Here is a 6,000-nt window from a genome sequence, read left to right as displayed (position 1 = left end):
ACTTACCTTGGGTCGAAACCATTTCAGCTGTCGTTTCCATTCGCCTTCCGTGACGCTGATGAACCTTGCCCAAGCCCTGCCCACCGACAAAGAAAATGAATAAAGGGGTTATTAAATAGTTCATATCATGAAATGACGAACTAAATAGGCCGAGATATATAGTTAATAATGATTGAAATTACCTGTTGACTATCCCAAACAAGATGTTATAGTCACTATTTGCTTTGAGTAGTGAGTCCAGTATTTGAACTGTTCCGGCGTCAACTTTAATGATACACAAGATCCAGTGAAATCTGCATGCACACACGTTTTCATGTCTTAATTAAGCGGGCATATGTAAGCAAAAACATGTAGCTAGCTAGTAGGCAAAAACAGAGAATTTGTAGTACAAGAAAGTGTGACTCACTCGAAGTTGTAAGGAAGTAGTATATCTTCATTGTATTTGAGGCGCTTCAAGAACTCTAGCATGCTGTCCTCTACCTGCTTTTCATAATGCTTGTTTATTTTCCATGTGTATTCATTAACGGTGTTTGGGTCAATGAACCCAATGCCATAGCGTCCACCTTTTCTCATTTCATACATCTTCATCCTGCATAATACCACAGAAAAAAATATAGTGAGGATAATTACAGGTAATGATTGATCAAAAAGATCACTACAGCTAGCTTGAGACTTAAATTACAGAAAGAAATCACTTACAGACAATAGCAACTGACGATAGATTTGTCGAGTGCGTCTTGATTGTATAACTGAAACAGTTCAGAATACTCAACGGTCACAGCATTCTCATGGTAGTAATGATCCTTCTTGACTTGCACCATGAGGGACTCTCGATCGGATCTCTTGGTAATGTCCATGTACCATTGATGCGATTCATACATTCTCGTTGGGAGCTTCTTGACCTCTTCTGGCTTGACCAAAGGTTGGCCCCGGGCATATTTTCGTTTTATTTCCTCCTCTGTAAGCATAGGCATGTCCTCGATCTCGAGGAGTTGTCCAACAGTGATGTTGAGAGTTTCAGCCTGCATTATATGCTCCTGGGTTATTACCACATCGCCCACCTCGGGAATGTAAACTGTTTGCCCACAATAATATTGGGCGCGCGTACTGTCACGTGTTGTTCGCGGCACAACAAGTGGGGGGATCGATTGCGCCGCCTGTTCTCCCAGCTGGGCAACGGTTTTCCCGCATTTTTTGACAGCTGCTTGTTGTTTGCTCGAGCTCGAGCTCACCTTCTTTTGTAGACGTTGTCGATGTAACTTCCTGATGTGGCACTCATAGTCTGTGTCAACAGGCTTAGGAGCTGGTGGTTGAGCCATACGAATGAAGTGGTCAACTACTTCCACGGGCACTTTCTCCCTTGGCGGCGGTGGCGATTTCGGTCCAAAATGGGCGTCGACTTCTGCCCGCACTATGGCATTGGTTTGTTCCTCGGTCCTGTCGTAAGCCCTCTCAGGAAGAGGAGTAGTGAGGTTTGGACCATATTTATATCGCTTGCCTCCGCCTGTACTTCCTGTACTATGACCTCGACTCGTACCGCTACGCACCATAGCTGCGGGGTATCTCTTCTGCGATTGCTGAGGCGGCGGAGACGGCTGACGGGGCTGAGTTGGATGCGGAGGAGTGGCCTGAAGCTGTGTCGGACTTGCAGTGGCCTGAGGTTGTGCCGGACTTGGAGGAGGAGTGGACGTCTGACGCTGTGTCGGACTTGGAGGAGGAGTGGCCTGACACTTTGTCGTACTTGGAGGAGGAGGAGTGGCCTCACGCGTTGGTGGACTTGGAGGAGCGGGAGTCTGCTGACTCGGTGGCGGACTTCGACGAGGAGTCGGGTGACGCGGTGTGGGTGGCCTTCGAAAGATGATGCAATCCTTTCTCCATAGGATGATACGACGTTTGGCATCTCCGAGTGTGTGCTCCTCGTCACCTCCAGGAATGTCAAGCTCTAGCCCCGAATATTGGTCCACCACCTCATTAACCACGACACGAGCATAGCCTGCTGGAATCGGGTTGCAATGGAAGGTTGCATCGGGGGAATTTGTATAAGCAACGTCGTCCGCCACCTTCAAGGATATGTTCTTAATTTTGAAGTGTAGCTCGCAGTTAGTGTTCTCCGTGATATCATCCACGGGGTATCTATCCAGCATTGCATCAAACGGGGCAGAACCCACGCTGCTTCTCGGCATGGATGGGGCGGTGGTATCCAATGCTGGATCATCCGCTAGCTGCTGCAGCTGTTGGGACCCCCTTTACTGGCTAAGTGAGTCGATCTGCTCCTGCTACCGCTGGAATTTGATTGCCAAGTCTGCGTGCGCTGATTCTAGGCCTTGAAGGCATTCATAGTCGAGCTTCCTCTGCTTCTCCTCCATCTTCCTCTTCTTCTCCTCCGCAATCTTCTTTCTCGCACGGGTTCTGTAGTCGGCGTTCCAGTCCGAAAACCCCTCATACCACGGAATAGCGCCCATGCCTCGTGTTCTTCCCGGGTGTTCAGGATTTCCCAGGGCACGCGTAAGCTCGTCGTTCTCTCTGTTGGGCTCAAACAACCCGGATCGAGCCTCTTCTATTGCAACAAGTAGCTTATCTTCGGCGGCGTCCAGACATGCATTCTTGGAAACTTTGCCTATCTTCGGGTCCAACTCCCCCCCCCATGCGCATAGAACCAAGTCCTGCACCTGGGGGCCAGCTCAATGTTTCTGGAGTAACACTTATCCTTTTTTGCGACATTGGCCTTGTTTATTCTTGACCGTTCCTTAGATAATTCTGAATCCTTGAATTTCACAAAATCGTCCCAATGAGCACTTTGATTCTCTAGTGTTCCCTCGAATACTGGAGTCTTCCTTCCTCCCTTGACGTACTTGTCCCATTCATGATTCTTGTGGTTCTTGAATGCAACCACCATCTTCCTAAGAGCAGCGTCCTTGACTTTCTGCACATCTGCTTCTGTGAAATGATCTGGTAGGGTGAAATGTTCCATGAGAGTATCCCAAAGCAGACATTTTTGTCTGTCGTCGACAAAAGTAAGATCTGGACATGGCTTTGCTGGCTCTCTCCATTCTTGAAGGGAGATCGGGAGTTGGTCCTTCACAAGAACTCCGCACTGACGAACGAAATTGTCCGCAATCTTCTTAGGCGCTAATGGTTTGCCATTAGGTTTGATTGCCTCGATATTATACTTTACGCCCTCCTTCAACTTTTTGTTCGGGCCTCGTTTGGTCCTGTTGCCTGAAGATTTGCTCGATCCGGATGGCTGAAAGAAGAAAGATCGATTCATTAATATATCTTCAACTCATTTAAAACATGTGATGATCACTAGATGCCTGCTTATATAAATATATATACCTCTCCGGTGTTGTCATAATCGTAGTTCATGACTTCATCAATTCGGTCGTCGCGATCGAATATCATATCACCCTCTCCGGTGTTTTGAAATTCGGAGCCGTCATAATCTTCTTCATTCTGATCATCATCTGGCCCGCGTATTATATCGAACATGGTCTATTCTCCCTCTCTGTTGGTATTGTCCGCCATAGCTTTTATTTAACTATGCCAAAAGAAATATAAAACAATTTAGTATTCAAATTACATCGTCTCGAATAATAGATATAATCTCGAATACATCGTCTCGAATAATAGATATAATCTCGAATACATCGTCTCGAATAATAGATATAATCTCGAATACATCGTCTTGAATAATAGATATAATCTCAAATACATCGTCTCGAATAATAGATATAATCGCGAATACATCGTCTCGAATAATATATACTCTCGAATACATCGTCTTGAATATTATATATCGAGTACATCACTGGCTAGGTAGCTAATAAAGATCGAATACTACAGAAGAATCTAGGACACTCGCGGTTCCTGCGGCGCGGGCGGTGGACACCCAAAGAGAAGGAACCCTCACAGGATCATAGCTGAAGTGAGATCCCTGAAGAAACTGCCAGCTATTGGAGAACCTGCCGCCCTCTAACGCAACCATGTAGCGATGGACGTGCTCGTCCTCCTCCCTGACATGGCGACGTACCACCTCCGGCGGGGCCGGCTCCCTCCGCACCGAAACTGGCCCACGCGAACGCTACCAAATTAGATCAGGGTCGACGACGGGACCCGGGGCCGGGTTCCTTATCAAGCGGCGCGCCCCTCCAGGCAGCACCTCCCAGTCCCGGACATGGGTCAGTCGGACGTCGTCGCGGACGGGTCGACGGCGAGGATGCGGGCCGGGCATCATCGAGAACAAATACTAGCTATATGCCCGCAAAAAGTAACATTTTTTTAATGATTGGATTTTGATAACTAAAATTTCTAACATTTCTATATAACTAACATTTCTATAACATTTCTAATATTTCTAGAACTAAAAAAAGAAAAATTTCTAACTTTTTTATAACTATTTCTATAACTAAAAAACAGAAAAATTTCTAACAATTCTAACTTTTTTATAACTATTTCTATAACTAAAAAATAGAAAAATTTCTAACAATTCTAACATTTCTAACAATTCTAACATTTCTAACTATTTCTAAAAAAACAGAAAAATTTCTAACAATTTCTAAAAACAGAAAAATTTCTAACAATTTTAACTTTTTATAACTATTTCTGTAACTAAAAAACAGAAAAATTTCTAACAATTCTAACATTTCTAACTATTCTAACAATTCTAACATTTCTAACTATTTCTAAAAAACAGAAAAATTTCTAACAATTTCTAAAAAACAGAAAAATTTCTAACTATTTGTATAACTAAAAAACAAAAAATGTATGTGTGTGTGTGCGCGCTCACCGGCGAGGCGAGAGGCGACGGGGGGCGGCGACGGGGACGGCGTCGGGCACGGCGACGACGGGGATGACGATGACGGGGACAAGGATGGGGCGGCGATGACGGGGACGGGGACGTACGGGCCAGGGCGGCGACGACGACGGGGACGTACGGGGCGGCGACGGTAGGGATGGGGACGACGCGGGACGGGCAGGGACGGGGCGGCGGGGACGACGGGGATGACGGGGACGGGGACGACGGGGCGGCAACGACGGGGACGGGGTGGCGACGGGGGCGGCGACGAGGGATGGAGACGTCCGGGGGGCGCGGCGGGTGACGGTGCAGAGGAGAAGAAGCAGATGAGAAACTGAAATTTTCGTAAGTGTTGTTTATATAGGAGGGGCCTTTAGTACCGGTTGGAGCCACCAACCGGTACTAAAGGCCTGTTTTGGCCAGGCCAAGCGGCGGGAAGCGACCCCCTTTAGTACCAGGTGGTGGCTCCAGCCGGTACTAAAGGCCCCCCCTTTAGTACCGGTTGGTGCCACGACCCGGTACTAAAGGGGGTGCGCTGGCGCAGGTGCGGTGCGGCAAGTTTAGTCCCACCTCGCTAGCCGAGGGGCGACCGCACTGATTTATAAACCCCCGTGCGGTAGCTCTCTCGAGCTCCTCTCCAAAGCAGGCCTACTGGGCCTACATGTTCTGTGCTGCCCTGTTGGCCTACTGGGCCTTTGCGGGCCTGCATCCTGGCCCAACAACAGGTTGGGTTTCTAGTCGTATGCCGGCCGCTCTGGCCTAGTAGGCGGGCTTTTTTTATTTTTTTTGCTTTATTTATTTTTGAGTTGTTTTTTTTTTGTGCATTTAGAGTTTCTTTGTGAATATTTTTGCTTTAGGTACAAAAAATTACAGACTTTCTGTTAGTGCCCGTAGTTTTCAAATTTGAATAGTTTAAATTTTGAATTATTTGAAATTAGTGTGAATCACTAGTTTGTGAATAACTTAACTTTAAAAATCAGTAAAGGCATGAAAGAATTTGTTTGCACATAAAATTTCTTCGCGTTTCAAATGCCAAAACACATAATTAACTACCCTAACTATTACAGAGATTCCCTTCTGGGTGTGAAACACAGAAGAAAGTGATGATAGTGAAGCCGATCACATCCCAGATCTTTGGGTGTGAAACTTTTTCTTCGCGTGTGTCCCTTTGCGCCGTAACCATGGAAAATCTTCATCATTTAACG

This window comes from Triticum urartu, chromosome 2A (assembly GCF_056163025.1).
Source record: "Triticum urartu cultivar PI428250 chromosome 2A, HENAU_Tu73, whole genome shotgun sequence".
Lineage (NCBI taxonomy): Eukaryota > Viridiplantae > Streptophyta > Magnoliopsida > Poales > Poaceae > Triticum > Triticum urartu.
This window is presented reverse-complemented; position numbering follows the sequence as displayed.